The sequence below is a fragment of the Rhodnius prolixus genome, unplaced genomic scaffold (assembly GCF_049639745.1).
Source record: "Rhodnius prolixus isolate KJV_2025 unplaced genomic scaffold, Rpr scaffold_3, whole genome shotgun sequence".
Lineage (NCBI taxonomy): Eukaryota > Metazoa > Arthropoda > Insecta > Hemiptera > Reduviidae > Rhodnius > Rhodnius prolixus.
Window position 1 is genome coordinate 34,937,146 of NW_027411603.1, and position 17,624 is coordinate 34,954,769.

Here is a 17,624-nt window from a genome sequence, read left to right on the forward strand (position 1 = left end):
ATTTACTCTCAAAATGGGGCGGTAGACGAAATAACTTCGAAAACCTTTGCTCTAAAACGTTTATATTGCCCACAAAAAAATGCGATTAAGAACACTTCATAGTAATAGTGTTCAGTAGGTTTTCTTATTAAAGTTACTTTTTTTATATATTCGCTAATATTTCTTTTTTAAGATTTGGTAAAGATAAAAAATTTTAGGAGGCGCTAGAAAATAATTTACTCTCAAAATGGGGCGGTAGACGAAATAACTTCGAAAACCTTTGCTCTAAAACGTTTATATTGCCCACAAAAAAATGCGATTAAGAACACTTCATAGTAATAGTGTTCAGTAGGTTTTCTTATTAAAGTTACTTTTTTTATATATTCGCTAATATTTCTTTTTTAAGATTTGGTAAAGATAAAAAATTTTAGGAGGCGCTAGAAAATAATTTACTCTCAAAATGGGGCGGTAGACGAAATAACTTCGAAAACCTTTGCTCTAAAACGTTTATATTGCCCACAAAAAAATGCGATTAAGAACACTTCATAGTAATAGTGTTCAGTAGGTTTTCTTATTAAAGTTACTTTTTTTATATATTCGCTAATATTTCTTTTTTAAGATTTGGTAAAGATAAAAAATTTTAGGAGGCGCTAGAAAATAATTTACTCTCAAAATGGGGCGGTAGACGAAATAACTTCGAAAACCTTTGCTCTAAAACGTTTATATTGCCCACAAAAAAATGCGATTAAGAACACTTCATAGTAATAGTGTTCAGTAGGTTTTCTTATTAAAGTTACTTTTTTTATATATTCGCTAATATTTCTTTTTTAAGATTTGGTAAAGATAAAAAATTTTAGGAGGCGCTAGAAAATAATTTACTCTCAAAATGGGGCGGTAGACGAAATAACTTCGAAAACCTTTGCTCTAAAACGTTTATATTGCCCACAAAAAAATGCGATTAAGAACACTTCATAGTAATAGTGTTCAGTAGGTTTTCTTATTAAAGTTACTTTTTTTATATATTCGCTAATATTTCTTTTTTAAGATTTGGTAAAGATAAAAAATTTTAGGAGGCGCTAGAAAATAATTTACTCTCAAAATGGGGCGGTAGACGAAATAACTTCGAAAACCTTTGCTCTAAAACGTTTATATTGCCCACAAAAAAATGCGATTAAGAACACTTCATAGTAATAGTGTTCAGTAGGTTTTCTTATTAAAGTTACTTTTTTTATATATTCGCTAATATTTCTTTTTTAAGATTTGGTAAAGATAAAAAATTTTAGGAGGCGCTAGAAAATAATTTACTCTCAAAATGGGGCGGTAGACGAAATAACTTCGAAAACCTTTGCTCTAAAACGTTTATATTGCCCACAAAAAAATGCGATTAAGAACACTTCATAGTAATAGTGTTCAGTAGGTTTTCTTATTAAAGTTACTTTTTTTATATATTCGCTAATATTTCTTTTTTAAGATTTGGTAAAGATAAAAAATTTTAGGAGGCGCTAGAAAATAATTTACTCTCAAAATGGGGCGGTAGACGAAATAACTTCGAAAACCTTTGCTCTAAAACGTTTATATTGCCCACAAAAAAATGCGATTAAGAACACTTCATAGTAATAGTGTTCAGTAGGTTTTCTTATTAAAGTTACTTTTTTTATATATTCGCTAATATTTCTTTTTTAAGATTTGGTAAAGATAAAAAATTTTAGGAGGCGCTAGAAAATAATTTACTCTCAAAATGGGGCGGTAGACGAAATAACTTCGAAAACCTTTGCTCTAAAACGTTTATATTGCCCACAAAAAAATGCGATTAAGAACACTTCATAGTAATAGTGTTCAGTAGGTTTTCTTATTAAAGTTACTTTTTTTATATATTCGCTAATATTTCTTTTTTAAGATTTGGTAAAGATAAAAAATTTTAGGAGGCGCTAGAAAATAATTTACTCTCAAAATGGGGCGGTAGACGAAATAACTTCGAAAACCTTTGCTCTAAAACGTTTATATTGCCCACAAAAAAATGCGATTAAGAACACTTCATAGTAATAGTGTTCAGTAGGTTTTCTTATTAAAGTTACTTTTTTTATATATTCGCTAATATTTCTTTTTTAAGATTTGGTAAAGATAAAAAATTTTAGGAGGCGCTAGAAAATAATTTACTCTCAAAATGGGGCGGTAGACGAAATAACTTCGAAAACCTTTGCTCTAAAACGTTTATATTGCCCACAAAAAAATGCGATTAAGAACACTTCATAGTAATAGTGTTCAGTAGGTTTTCTTATTAAAGTTACTTTTTTTATATATTCGCTAATATTTCTTTTTTAAGATTTGGTAAAGATAAAAAATTTTAGGAGGCGCTAGAAAATAATTTACTCTCAAAATGGGGCGGTAGACGAAATAACTTCGAAAACCTTTGCTCTAAAACGTTTATATTGCCCACAAAAAAATGCGATTAAGAACACTTCATAGTAATAGTGTTCAGTAGGTTTTCTTATTAAAGTTACTTTTTTTATATATTCGCTAATATTTCTTTTTTAAGATTTGCACGAAACTTTGCATGAACTAAATTCACGTAATTCTAAAAATAATTTAAATTTTACCTAAGACGGTCGCAAGACCAATGAGTGTTTCAACTTTTTGTGAAATGAATTTCAATTTAATTTCAACAATTTTTCTTGGATAAATTACAATAAATACGAAGAAGTACCTTAAAAGATTTCACTAAAATGTGCAGCGTTTGTCCTCAGTGAAAATCGTTTGATTTCGCATCAAATTTATTTGTTTGAATTAATTAACCCTTTTATTAATTCAAGCAAGTACAGAGTGTGAGTTTTTAATTAAATATTATTATTTTTCCGCTTTCATAAGTTTAGGTATTATCAGCGTGAAAATTGTTTATGAGGGTAATGTGTCTATTTCCTAAATGGAAAACAATTACTACTATTGTGCGTAGAAAACTATTTAAGGTAATTTTTAATTATTATTTGTAAAATACAGTATATGTACGTTATTTTTCTTAATTTCAATGGAGTTATTTTTCATTTTTGGATTATTTTTATTTTAATTTTATAGTTCCAAGATAGAAAAGGAAGTTTATAGTAAAATAATTGTTTATACTTTAAATTTACCGTCAGTAAATATATGGTCTTTAGTTTTATTGTTTTCACTTCCTGTAGAAAAAAAAAAAATATCCAGAAATAAAAATTAAAAAAAAATATCTATGCTACCTAAATGCGCCATTAATTTAATAATATCTTTTGGCTAGCTATCAATTATGCACTAACTAAAAGTAAACACGGATTTAGTTTTAACACAGATATAAATCAAAATGAAATTCAACTTACTCAACTTTAAAGCGAGAAAGTAAATATTTCATCCGTTTCCTTTTTACTTAAATATTAAACAGAAACAAAAAAATCTCCTCTCCTTTAGGTAGAAATATTAAAACGGTGGCTGAATTCGTAAGAAAAAAGTTAATAACCTCCCAAACGATGACCACTCTCCATTAGTATTTTGATAAATTGCTTCGCTCATAATTACTATAATAACGGTTGCACATATTATAACTAGCCAACTTAATTTTAAAAGTCTATAAATCTTTTTATCTATAAATATTTTTCCACTTCACATTCGCCTGAAGAATGGAGAAGTAAAATAATAGTAATAATAATATTAATTTATTGTGCATAATGGAAATATAATACAAGAAAAAATGAATTATTAAAAACAGGCAAAAAAAGTAAAGCTGAATTTAAAATACAGTTTTCGTTTCTTTAGGTTGCTTCTGTTTGGGTACATATTTAAATTTTTCTTGTAGTGAGTCTAATCTAGTAGATGTACATACAATTTTAGAGGCACCACGGGAGTTGAGCGGTTAAAGTACTGGGTTCGATCCCTCGGTCTAGGCCTTGTATTTTATTTAATGTTTAATATGAGAACTTTGTAGTTCTGTATGTTTTTCTAATCGCCTCCGTCCACGACACCAAATATGGACGAAGTTGGACGTAAAACCTGCCTAAAAAAAACTCTACTGTGGCTATGTCATGGACACGGCCGTGTGTTGTAGGTGAATACGTTTACGTAACGGGTTATATTTTTTATATAAAATATTTTTATTTATGTATTTAGGATGAAATCAAGGAAACAAATAATTACTGTGTTACAATATAATATAACTTTATTAATTATAGTCTGTTATACGAAAAGTACGACACAAATGGCATACAAGATACATCGAGATTTCTGGTAAACGTTAAATCAATATAGGTATTACCTAACGTTGTTGGAGAAGTTTCAATATTAGACAAATTGAACTCGCTGAACATTAAGTCGGGCAATGAGCGGTTTTGTGAGACATCAATATTAAAGGCTCCAACTAACATAATTGGTGTAGTAAGATCGGGCTCGTAATCGGGTGTAATTTTAGAAATGATTTTGGAATATTTAAACAACGAACGTAACATAAAGAGTTTGATTTCTGCTAACGCTGTGCCCGGATGGATATACACTCACCCGAGTACGAATTTGAATATGCCATTGGCCTTTACGTTTACTAGACAGACATCACCAGCTTTTGCGCCTTTCATTTCCAAATAAATTTCCGAAATGTCAATGTTAACTCTATTACAATCAGTGAGGCTATTGATGGCTTTTCGACGCGTAAAGGCCGACATTATATATTGATAATATTTTTTTTTATTCTAACACCTTTATTTTATTCACTGTCACTATTTTACACTAATGTTTTATATACAATCGATAGATTTTGACGACAGCTGACGATTAAAACTTAAACGAACATCGTAGCTTTCTCAGAGTCAAAAGTTATACTAATTGCAAATCTCGATACGCAGCAAAATTATCTCAAAATGGCAGCGCTTCCCCCTCTCACAGTCCTCGCTTATCGTAATGAATTCTTTGATTCGAAACTATAATGCCAAACTGTATCCCCCGATTTTGTTATCATTAGATTTTTTGGATTGCCACCAAATGATTCAAATTTAAAGACGTATTCACGTCAAAAAATAGGCACTGCTTTACTTTGCTTTACTCACATATAATTTCATAAGCGGCCAGCAGGTTTTTTAAAATAGATTTCCAAAGAGGCTCATAAGATCATTTGGGTTGGCCTCCACTGCTCTAAAGTGTCATTTTAGGTCAGTGAGCGGTTTATAACTTATGTAATATTAGTAAAAACTAGGCAAGTTTCAAAATTCGTTTAAAAAATGTATTATTATTTGTCGACAATTATTTATTAATTTATTTTGTAATTTACAATCTGTATTCATGTATGCAATAAGTAAATGAGAAAAGTATGATGAACTGGTGCAGGAGGAGAGAAACTACCCAGCGGTAGCACTCTCTATAGGAGAAGAATGACGCTTAGGTCTTCAGATTGCGAGGAAGTTGCGGGGCCACTGGCGATTCAGTCGGTGAGGAGGATTGTTAGGAATGTCAGAGGAAGCGAGAGGACTGTACAAGAGGATTAGAGCTAGTCGAGAGAGTAGTTTGGTATTTTTGGTAACTTTTGGTATTTCGTCTTGGCGAGTTGGTGTACGAAGGGAATGTTGAGATCGTTGTGAAGAGTGAGGTTAGTCACATAGAAAGGAGCGTCAACTATCTATCGGAGGAGTTTTGACTGAAATGTTTGTACAGTCCGTATGTTTGTAGGTTTGGCTGAACCCCACAGCTCTAGCCGTAAGTCCACATAGGTCTGAGAATAGTGCTGCATATTAAGCGTTTGAGTTCAAAGGGTAATTTGGAGCGTCGTCCAAGTAGTCTGTAAAGCAGTTTTTGCACGTTTTGTCATTGCTTGTCTTTTAAGTCTAGTGTGTGGGTTCCACGTGAGTCGTTTTGTCGACAATTATAATGATAGAAAAACGAATAGAATTATATAAGATTTTTTTTTTGTTTTGTTATAAAATATCCAAAAAGGGGTCTGATTATATGATGAGTATGGAGAGTTATAATTACACGAAGAATATATATTTAATTTTCTTAATTCTAAAGGTGAAATCTCCGCTTTCACAAATGCCGGCTAAATACTAAAGTAAAATTCTACTGATGAATTCTTTTTACCTGAAAGCACCTTAACAAAAAGCTTGAATTATTGGGAAAGATATGTGTCGAGTTAAGAGACTCGAATATATTGCTGGTGGTTTTGTGTCATCCATTATTCATTCCGCACATCGAAAGACAATGAAGAGGACCAGAGAAAGTAGAACGTTCTAAATAACCCAGACGGATCACGTATTTATATTTCAAACTTAGGAAAAAAAAAGATACTCCCCTGAGTTATTACCCCTGAGATTTAATTAGGTTTAAATGATTTGATTCGTGAACAATTTATTGAACAATTACAGCTTCAATGAAGAGCACAATTCACAGTGGGTATGCAAAATTTAAATTAGGTATTTAATTGGCGACAGATTTATTATTTTAAATCTTCTTCGCTGATTTAAGAAAAAGAAAAGAAGTCTGATGTGAACACACGCGAATTCTTTTTTCTACGATTTCCGAAATGCTGACTTAAAGAACCATTTTAACATTTTTAAAAATGCCCAAAACTTCCTCGAAATATTGTTCTAAAAACTAAAAAAATGGATTCTTCATATATGTTGAGAAGTGTGGAGAGTTGTTCACAGGTATGTCTGTTGTGCATGCTGTGTAGGGGACGGGGCTAGGTATTCTTGCCTGTGGGCATACCTGCCACCACACTGATGAGAAAGGAGAGGTTGCTGATTGCGCCTTAGATAGGTTGTTGCACGATTAGGATGTTGAGGTCTTTATGAAGAGTATGGTTTGTGACGTAGAAAGGAGCGTCAACTATCTGTCGGAGTAGTTTTGATCAGAATGTCCTGTACAGTCCTTAGGTTTGCAGGATAGGCTGAATCCCACAGATCTAGTCCTGAAAGTCCACAAGATATTATTGTGAATTAATCTTTTGGGTTCTACAGGCAATTTAGAGAGTCGTCCAAAAGGTCTGTTAAAGATATTTCGTACGTTTTGTCATTGCAGGTCTTTTGAATATTATAATATTTATAATAATAAAATGTTTACTTATTCGAAAAATATTACAATGATGTTAAACATGAGAACAAAACTCAAATACTGCATGGATTTTACTCCGTCTGCATGAGTTGCAATTAAATTTAACCAAAACATTATTAATATTTAAACCAAAAATGAGAAAAAAAGAATCAAAAATTCAGTTTGAACTAAAAAGTTTTTTGTTTTTTGTTTTTAATCACTTATTTAGTTACAATCAACGTTGTAATTGCGTTATAAGCAAGAAAGGTAACAATAAGCAACCTATCACACATGTCAGAGTGGAGAAGTTACCCAGCGGTAACACTCCAAAAACATTCTAAATTCTACTGACTCTCTTCATCAGAGAGGAGATCGCGAGGCAACTGTCTTTTAAGGCTGGAAACATAGTGACGCGGCGAGCAAAGCGGCGATGATAGCTGCTTCAAATCAAAGAGAGCGACGAGCAGCGAGCAAAGATTCGCATGCACATAGTGACGAGTTTAGACGCGTTTCTCCTTTCGACGAAACAAGATGAAGGAACTATTTTTATATGAAAATTCTTCGTTGAAACTTTGGTATTTGCAGCAGCTTAGTAGTAGGAGCTGCAGTGTACATGACATAAATAAGTCTAGAAATGAACTTGGTGAATTTCATCACTTGTACCATCAACTTCGGGAGCATCCTGGCAAGTTTCATGCGTATTTTCGAATGTCTATATCAACATTTGATTACATACTAGCCCAGTGTAACCCCATTAATCAAAATCAAATTTTATTGTTTTTGAGTAATACAGCTCATAACATGAGTTAGGCACAATATAGAAAAATTAACTATGTAGGTTATTAACTAAATACAAATCTGTGTAACCCCATTAATCCTAGCAGTTACTTTAAGATAAGAAAATCAAAATAAATAAAAATAAAATAGAAATATATGCAGATAAAAAGAAATTAGTCAATTAAAAAAACACAATAATTTTATTAAATCACTACACCATGATTTGTCGTAAATTATTGTTGTTCATCTGAAAAACTGGAGTAGTACGACGCTACAGAAGAAGGATTGGAGAATTCGTCCTGATCAGAAGTAGTAGGACGTGAAAATGTAATTTAATTTTGCCTAGTATTTAGATGAAAGTTAGCATTAAGGGATTGAGAACCAAATTAAATGTAGCAAAAATTACCTGAATTCTCCATTAACTACTAATTGTTAATTAATTTAAACTATTAATTATTAAGAACTATTGTAGCTTCACAAATACTATGACCCCACAGAGGTTTCTTTAAACAAACTAAACCAATAAATGTATCAATATCCATAACCTTTGAAAAATAACCTTTACAAATTGAGCGCGATGAGAGCGAAGAAATCAAACATGTCATAACGCTTCGCTCCACTCTCTAGAGATAGCGTTGCTCTATCTTCGCTTTGCTCGCCACTATGCGCGGTCCCATATGTTTACTTGTGTTTGATTTCGCCGCTTTGCTCTTCGCTATCATCGCCGCTTTGCTCGCCGCTCCACTATGTTTCCAGCCTTAGACGTCTGGAAATGTTCTTGAAGATAGATGCTGTACAAGTGGATTGTGATGTTTTTGAATGTTAAGATGGAATTTTCTGTAATGTGTTATTGCGACTTGTGTGACGAAAGGAACTAAAAAGTATATTTTATAATTTAAAACAAAATATTATTTTTATATTAGTAAAGAAGGGACAAAATTTCGCCAAATTAAATTTCCAACAAAATTTACCAAAATTTGCAAGAAATAAAATAAAATTTTCTTCTAAAACATAAATTTTTAAGAAAAATATTTTTCTTTTTAAAAACATTAATATATAAAAAAAAAAATAGTTAATAATCAAATGCTCGAAATAGCCAAGTTCTATACCTGGATGCATCTCTTAAAAATGATCGTAGTTTACTCCAATTTTTGCCATTTAGGTATTCACGAAGTGCTACTAACTCTGTGAGTACCTTACTCTTAAGATAATTAAGATTGAGGAAACTCCACACATCTTAATATAATGAGTCTAGCAGCATTAAGATGCCTAATGGATGCGGTACCTTTAAATTCATCACTCAGCTTGAAAGTAAATTATTATATAGACAAAAATTATTTTATAGTATTAAATTACGAATAATAAAAGAGATAACAATATTAGTTTGGATTTCATTAAGATGCTGTGCTGATAAATGGAAGACGTTGCTAGAAGGTTGCAGATAAAAGCTAGCTAATTTTCGGAATAACGTGTGATGACAAAGTAGGCAAACAGCGATGAAGTGCATTATATTCTCAATTTTACGCAAACTGCACATGGAGAAAAGCTGACAGGCTCGTCTCTATTAAAATGTTTAAATTTTAAATTTTGGAGCTTCATTTCTGGTGTTTAAAATGAGCGCATCGCTAAAAGAGTTTGTGTGCTGATATAATTACAGGACTTTAAGCGTCGTTTCGTCACTGTGGATGAAACATGGATACATCACTACACTCCTGAGACCAAAGAACAATCTAAACAATGGGTTACCAAGGGGGAATCTGCGCCAAAAAAGGCGAAGACCGTTCCTTCGGCCGGAAAGATTATGGCGACTGTCTTTTGGGATTCGCAAGGAATAATCCTCATTGACTATCTGGAAAAGGGTAAAACTATTACAGGTGCATATTATTCATCGTTATTGGACCGTTTGAAAACCGAGCTGCAAGAAAAAGCGCCCACGATTGGCCCACAAAAAAGTCCTTTTCCATCACAACGCACCAGCTCACACCTCAGCAGTTGTGGTCGCAAAATTAATGGAAATAGGGTTCCAACTCGTTTCACATCCCCCCCCCCTATTCTCCAGACTTGGCTCCCTCGGACTACTATTTGTTCCCCAATATGAAGAAATGGCTGGCGGGAAAAAGATTTTATTCAAACGAGGAGGTGATTGCAGAAACGAATGGCTATTTTTCAGACTTGGACAAATCTTATTATTCGGAAGGGATCAACAAACTAGAGCAGCGTTGGACGAAGTGTATAAGCCTAAAAGGAGACTATGTTGAAAAATAAAAAAGGTTTACCCCAAAAAATTAAGTAGTTTTTATTTTTGCACGGACTTTTCAAACGACCCTCGTATTTTAAAACGCCCCTCTACAGCAAGATTAGTAAAAATAGGACTTCCATATTCAGCCATTACTTAAGAGCAATGTCCGTTCTAACCAATTAAGGAGAGAGAGAAAGTAAAGAATCACATATTTTTTGTACGTCATTCATAGCAATAATAAAAAACTTAGAGATAGCTTAATAATGGTAATGAGCTACATTTAATTAGTGAAAAATTAAAAATGATTGAATACATTTTAATGATCACCATTTTAATTACTATCGATAAAGTTTGTGCGGTAATATTTCCGTCTAATTCTTCCCACGGCCCTTTACAGTTGGCGGCTATCTGCAACATCAATTTTCTTCTGACCACGAACATCTGTCTCGCATTAATCAATCTGTAATATTATTTCATCAACTGTTCCAGTTTTGTCTTTTAATTACAGCGAAAGAAAGAGCAAAGATAAATGTTCTGAATTTAGTTCTGAACAGTATGAAGGAAATTTAGCTATTATTACTCGTAATAATTAAATTATTATTGTGATACAGTTCTAAAAAAAAAAAAACTTTAGTTTTCCTGAGCTACGATGTCTTTAATTGGAGGCTGGTCTTCTCAAACGGGAGCTGCTTCACTCAGAGATATGGATCCTCCCATAAACCTGTTATGTTTTTTGTACTGATCGTATGAACATAGTTTTAATTTTTATTTTATTTTCTGGTTTGAAAATATGAAAATGTAAGATTTTTGCCATTATTCGTAAATCTAGAAGTAGCAGGACCACCTGCAAACCTTCAACGGCTATAAGTAGCCGCCCGTTCATAAGGCGAGTCCTAAGAAAGGAGAAAGTGGTTCTTTAGCGGATCTGAGAGCAACAGAAGGCCGACAGTTTTCCAAAAGAAACGATGCAAAAAAACTCCTACTGAAGAAAGAATTTATAAATTTTTGCCATCAAATTAGAGGTATAAGTGTCCTTAACACTAAACCTAACACGACCGGTCAATTGACCGTTTTTTAAATTTGGTTTAAATTTTCTAATTACAGCGTTATAATATCGCCATTAAACTTCACGACTTTTCCTAAAATATGTATACAATTGTTTTTTTAATATTCACTTCTTTTCCTAATACTTAATTTTTGAGAAAAATATGTAGTCCGTCTTATCTACCGCGACCGGTCTTTTGAACGGCTGAATATTTTCAATTTATTTAATTATTTTAATATTTTATTTTATTTTATTATTATTATTTTTTGTAATGATTTAAGGAGCGTCAACATCTAAGGTTATTGGCGCCCGGAGCTTTTTTCAGTGCACTGCCGGCCTCCGGACAGTGTTCTCTTTTTACAGGCAACACTGTCCATCACCGGACAGTGAGCTGTAAGAAGCTCCTAGGAAGAGAAAATTTAAGGGTCAGCAGCTGGATTTGAACCCGGGACCTCCGCGTGGGAGTCCAGTATGCTAACCGCATAGCTAATCCCTTCCCTTCCTTCCCTTATTATTATTATTATTTTTTTTTTTTTGTAACAGAATTCTCTCGAAAACTCAATTTTATAATGCATTTATCGGATTATTGTTTGCATGTAGTCCATATGAGGCAAAAAATATACGATATTGCCCTTTTCACTGGAACTAAAATAGTGACGAGCATTCTTCTCAAACACTGTGAGCAGAAATGTATAGACGGAAATTTTGAGGTTTATTCGAGTGGATCAAAGAAATCATCGCTTACAAACCGATAAATTTGCTTTGATTTCTAAATTTTGGAACAAATTCGTAGAGAACAGTCAAAACTGTTATAACCAAGAGCATATATCTCTTCCAAGGACATTTGTTCCCAACAAAGTCAAGTTGCAGATTTACTCAGTACATGCCAAATAAACCGGACAAATTTGGTATCAAATCTTGGCTAGCGTTCGAAGTAATAAAAGGCTTTCCCTTTTGGGAAAACGTGAAAGCAGAGAATCTTTAGTTCCGCTTGGGGAATTTGTCGCATTGAAATTAACAGAAATGTTAATATTAATATATAATAATAATAAATGAAATAAATAAATAATATATAAATGTTATAAGCTCGTGGTAGAAATATAACCGCGGAAAATTTCGTTGATGGCCTCAACCAATAGTTTTCAATATCCTAGACTTAGCCCCGGGATAAATGCATGGATTTTGTATCAAAAACTACCGGTAGTGAAATTTCAAGGCAAAATTTGTGTTACCTTGCAAAAGCATGACAAATATTAGTACACGAACAAGTGGTCGGAAAATAGCCCAATAAGATACTGCAAAGGCAATAAGACTAAAAAATGCTGTTTAAAATGTAAAAAATACGTATGCGGGAAATGTGCAATTGAGAAGCCTATTGTTTGATTTTTGCAAACAAAAGCGGTAAGTGGACTGTATAAAATAGGGTGTAGTTCTTAATGCGGGCAATCAAATGAAATTATACAAATAAAATGAAATAATAAAGCTTACCTTCCAAGATGTGGACACTGGCGTGACAAAACTCTAAGGAAATGGAAACCCCAAAGGAAAAAAAGAGTCGACTCCCCCCCTCCCTGGCCCCAGATACCTTTATGAGCGTAGATTGTGTCCTCTTGACTAAAGGCGAGCTGATTGAAGGCCAACTAGGCGTAAATATTCTGTTATAGCGGTGAACATGCGGTGTAGCGAGAATAGCGGAAAACTGCGTACCCGTGAACATGCGGTGTAACGAATAGAAGTGAACACGGGTTAACACTTGAAATTGCGGTGTAACAGGAAGAGTAGAAAACTGAACACTCGTACACTTTATAGCGGTGAACATGCGGTGTAGCGAGAATAGCGGAAAACGGAAAGCACATCAGTACGAGTGCCAGAGGAAAAAACGTTACGAACAGGCTGTGGTGTACGACTCGGACGACAAAGCGGGGACTGAAACAGAGTAATGAGCCGTCGGAAGTTGTCGTAAGTACGACAACTGCCGAGGTCGATGCGTGCGATGCGATTAACATACATTGAGGGACAGAAAGGAGTTAGAATGAGCTGGAACACCTATAATTATAAAAAATGATGCAACAAGGAGTAAAATCTACGAGATTTATTTTTAAACAAAAGAAACTACGCTTTTTCATTGTTAAATAATTATTATCTTCGTTCTATAATGAGAAATTTAAGTGATTTTAAAGTCCGGTCATTTTACCGATTACGGTAGGAATAGTTATGCATAAATGTCGGTAGGTTTAGTGTTAAACGTCTGCCAAGAGAAAAGCATTTGATATCAGCCAATATCTGCCAGAAAAACTTCTTAATAAGTATCTTCGCCAAACATCATGCAAACAAAAGTACTCTTACTATTTATAAAACTTTACGATACAAGTAGAACGTACTGTATTACTCATTATAAAAGCAATAGATTACGTCTGAAATCAGTATCAGAATGAAAAATATTTCAGAGCTAGCGGGCAGAATAACAATGCCGCGATATATTATTCAGTAATAATTTTGTGACAATAACTTTATTTAAAGTTTTCAATTGACAAGATATATGGGTATAGAGATAGCGATCTCTAGATAAGAAAGTTAACACCCGCGGGCCTGCTGCTAACTTCTAGAAGGCAGTGCTAATGTTATCCTAAATCAAAATCTATTTCCAAACTTTTGCACGCTTACAATTGGTCTTACGCTTCAAGCTACTATTATTTTGAATCCCCTCACCCAAACATTCTGACATATACAAAAAAAAAAAAAAAAAAAAAAAAATAATAATAATAATTGCAACTTTTTAAAATTATTGTCCCAAGAGTCGAGAAGTGTTTTTAGAAAATAATTAATTTGTTTCAGCGGAGATTTTTTGAAATGAAACTTACTGAAATATACTTTCTTTTATTTTCACTCCTGTAACGAGGTATTTCAGATTTTAAGGCGAATAAGAAAAATATCTTATTTACGATTGTAATTATTTCGCAGTTCGTAGAAAAAAATGAATGAACATCTCTTCAAAAAAGCTGTCCCACTACCTCTAGAGCAGGGGTGGGCAACCTTTTTCTGTAAAGGGCCACATGAGGTTATTGGTTTATTACCGAGGGCCGCAAAAGGTTATGGTTTATCACCGAGGGCCGCGGTATGCATATACATTTACAGGGTGTCCCAAGCTATATGGATAACGACTTTTTCTCGGAAACTAAGATAGCTAGAAAAAAACTAAAAAATACGTGTTCCCTTAGTTTTTTGATAGAAATCCAAATATGCTTTGTAAATTTTTTTCGGTGCTTCCAGAAGCGAGATACAGGCACCAACTTCATTTTTTCAAATGGGAAGGTGCGGTTTTTATTTCAGAAATAGATTCCTCTATTTTTTTAAAGAAAAATTTACTGGAACGGTTTTTTTCTGTGAGTGATATTTTAGAAGTTAGGAATGAAAACATGATTCTTATAAGAAATGATAAAATGATAATATTATAACGGTTTTTTGATAGAATAAGAAGAAAAGTACTATTTTATTATAAATTTTACTCCTCATTAATATTACAAATCATGCTCGAAATGGCCTCCACCATTAGAGATGCATAGACATGCTCTTTCCTGCCAATTGCCCCTTACTGCCAAAGAAATAGATTCGGCTTTAACCGACTTACAGGTATCTATTATTCTCTGCTTTAGTTCATCTACAGATGCCATCCCGACTTGATTCTGATACACCTAGATTTAGAAATGCTTTTAGATAAGCAGTAATAAGGAAAGAAAGAAAAAAGTTATGAATAATCACCTTGTTTTTCAGGTATCCCCAAAGGAAATAGTCCATAGGTGTCAAGCCCGGTGAGAGAGGTGGCTACTGAATCGCCACCCGTGTCGATATAACACCATCAGGCATGTAAAGAGATATCTCGATAGGCAATTTGATGGGCGTGTTATATGGCGATTCAGTGGCCACCTCTCTCACCGGATTTGACACCTATGGACTATTTCCTTTGGGGATACCTGAAAAACAAGGTGATTATTCATAACTTTTTTCTTTCTTTCCTTATTACTGCTTATCTAAAAGCATTTCTAAATCTAGGTGCATCAGAATCAAGTCGGGATGGCATCTGTAGATGAACTAAAGCAGAGAATAATAGATACCTGTAAGTCGGTTAAAGCCGAATCTATTTCTTTGGCAGTAAGGGGCAATTGGCAGGAAAGAGCATGTCTATGCAACTCTAATGGTGGAGGCCATTTCGAGCATGATTTGTAATATTAATGAGGAGTAAAATTTATAATAAAATAGTACTTTTCTTCTTATTCTATCAAAAAAACGTTATAATATTATCATTTTTATCATTTCTTATAAGAATCATGTTTTCATTCCTAACTTCTAAAATATCGCTCACAGAAAAAAACCGTTCAAGTAAATTTTTCTTTAAAAAAATAGAGGAATCTATTTCTGAAATAAAAATCGCACCTTCTCATTTGAAAAAATGAAGTTGGTGCCTGTATCTCGCTTTTGGAAGCACCGAAAATAATTTACAAAGTAAATTTGGATTCCTAACAAAAAACTAAGGGAACACGTATTTTTTAGTTTTTTTCTAGCTATCTTAGTTTCCGAGAAAAAGTCGTTATCCATATAGCTTGGGACACCCTGTATATATATATATATATTTTTTTTTTAAATTTATTTTGTTATTTACAATCTGTATACAGTATACAATAAGTAAATATGAAGACTATGATGAACTATGAAGCAGGAGGAGAGAAACTACCCAGCGGTAGCACTCTCTATAGGAGAGAGGAGAATGTGGGGAGGAGAGAGGAGGATGTGTGGAGAGAGCGATGAACTGGTGCGGGAGGAGAGCAGGAGGAGAGAAGCTACCCAGTGGTAGCACTCTCTACAGGAAAGAGGAGAATGTGGGGAGGAGAATGTAAGGAGGAGGATAGAGGAGAGATAGAAGGATAATTGCGTTTAGTTCTTCAGACTGTAAGGAAGTCGCGGGGCCTCTGGCGATTCAGTCGGCGAGGAGTATTTTTAGGGATGTCAGAGGAGGTGAGAGACAGTACAAGAGGATTAGAGCTGGTCGAGAGAGTAGTGTGAAATTTTTGGTATTTAGTCTTAGCGAGTTGGTCTATGAAGGGAATGTTGAGGTCGTTGTGAAGAGTGAGGTTGGTCAGTTATCTGCCGGAGGAGTTTTGACTGAAATGCTTGTACTGTCAGTATGTTTGTAGGTTTGGCTGAACCCCATAGCTCGTAGTCCGTAGGTCCACATAGATTTGAGGATAGTGTTGTATATTAAGCGTTTGAGTTCAATGGGCAATTTGGAGCGTCGTCCAAGTTGTCTGTAAAGAGGTTTTGCACTTTTTGTCATTGCTTGTCTTTTAAGTCTAGTGGGTGGGTTCCACGTGAGCTGTTTGTCTATGTAGAGCCCAAGGTAGCGCACCAAATCTGTACCAAGAAGAGGATTGCTGTTGAAGAGGACAGGTGGACAGGAGCCCCGCCGGAGAGTAAACTTGGCATATATATATTTCTTTTTTTAATGAATAAATTTGTATTTATTTTGAGTCCTTATTTATTAATTGTTTTTATTTATTTATAATACGGATTATTACTTTATTATAATGAAATTTATTAACAAATCAACATACAAACGGCATTAGTGACTTTTATGAAATTGCTTCATGTCTTCCTTCATCATTTTTTCTATTAAAAATTAAAAAGCCAGACGAAATAAAAATAATGCGATTGCATTCACACTTATACTTCAATTGTTGCACCATAAAATAAATAACTAGAGAAGAAGCGAAAATCCATAGCTTCGACGTCGAGAAAACGCTTTGTCTGGTGTTAAAGTGGGGTACTAAAAGTCACGTGATACTAATTGTAACGCTGGGACAATAATTATACTAGCGAAAATTACCAAAATTTAATAACATCAAATTTGACATATTTTATGATTTAAATTTTTATTATTTGACGTTTTGTGACGCGGGCCGCACGTTGCCCACCCCTGCTCTAGAGTCTTAAACTCATGGTAAAAAATAAAAGGAAAGTTGAGCTTACGAAGAAAACTTTTATTAGTACGGAAACTTAAAATCAGTTTAAAATTGTTTCAGTTCGAAGGAAAAGAAAGCGCTGCTGGAATTTTACGATTAAATTTTACTCTAACATCTTATATTTTTAACGTTTTTATAAGTTTTTTTTGAAGTTCTTTATCCAACTTAATATAGAATATTCCAGCTATGCTATAGATTCGTTGATGAGAACCAAAATATGTTAATTTTCTGATCATTCTGGCCAATATTTCCCAATTTTTTCTTCGTATTTCTTTAGATTTTTTCCCGTTACAATTTTTACCTGAATTTTATGCAAACTAAAGACAAAATAGAATGTATAAGGTAGAGTTTATACTTAAGCGGGAATGGATAAAAATTATAATGAATTAGTTTTGATAATGATTTGTTTAATAATAAATCTTGTGGCGACTGATTACCTTCAATTCTAATTAATCGGTCTATCGATTAAAATAAAATATGTTTAGCTATCGATAATATTAAGCCAATTATCATAAAGAAGAATCATTTTGTTGATGCAATACTT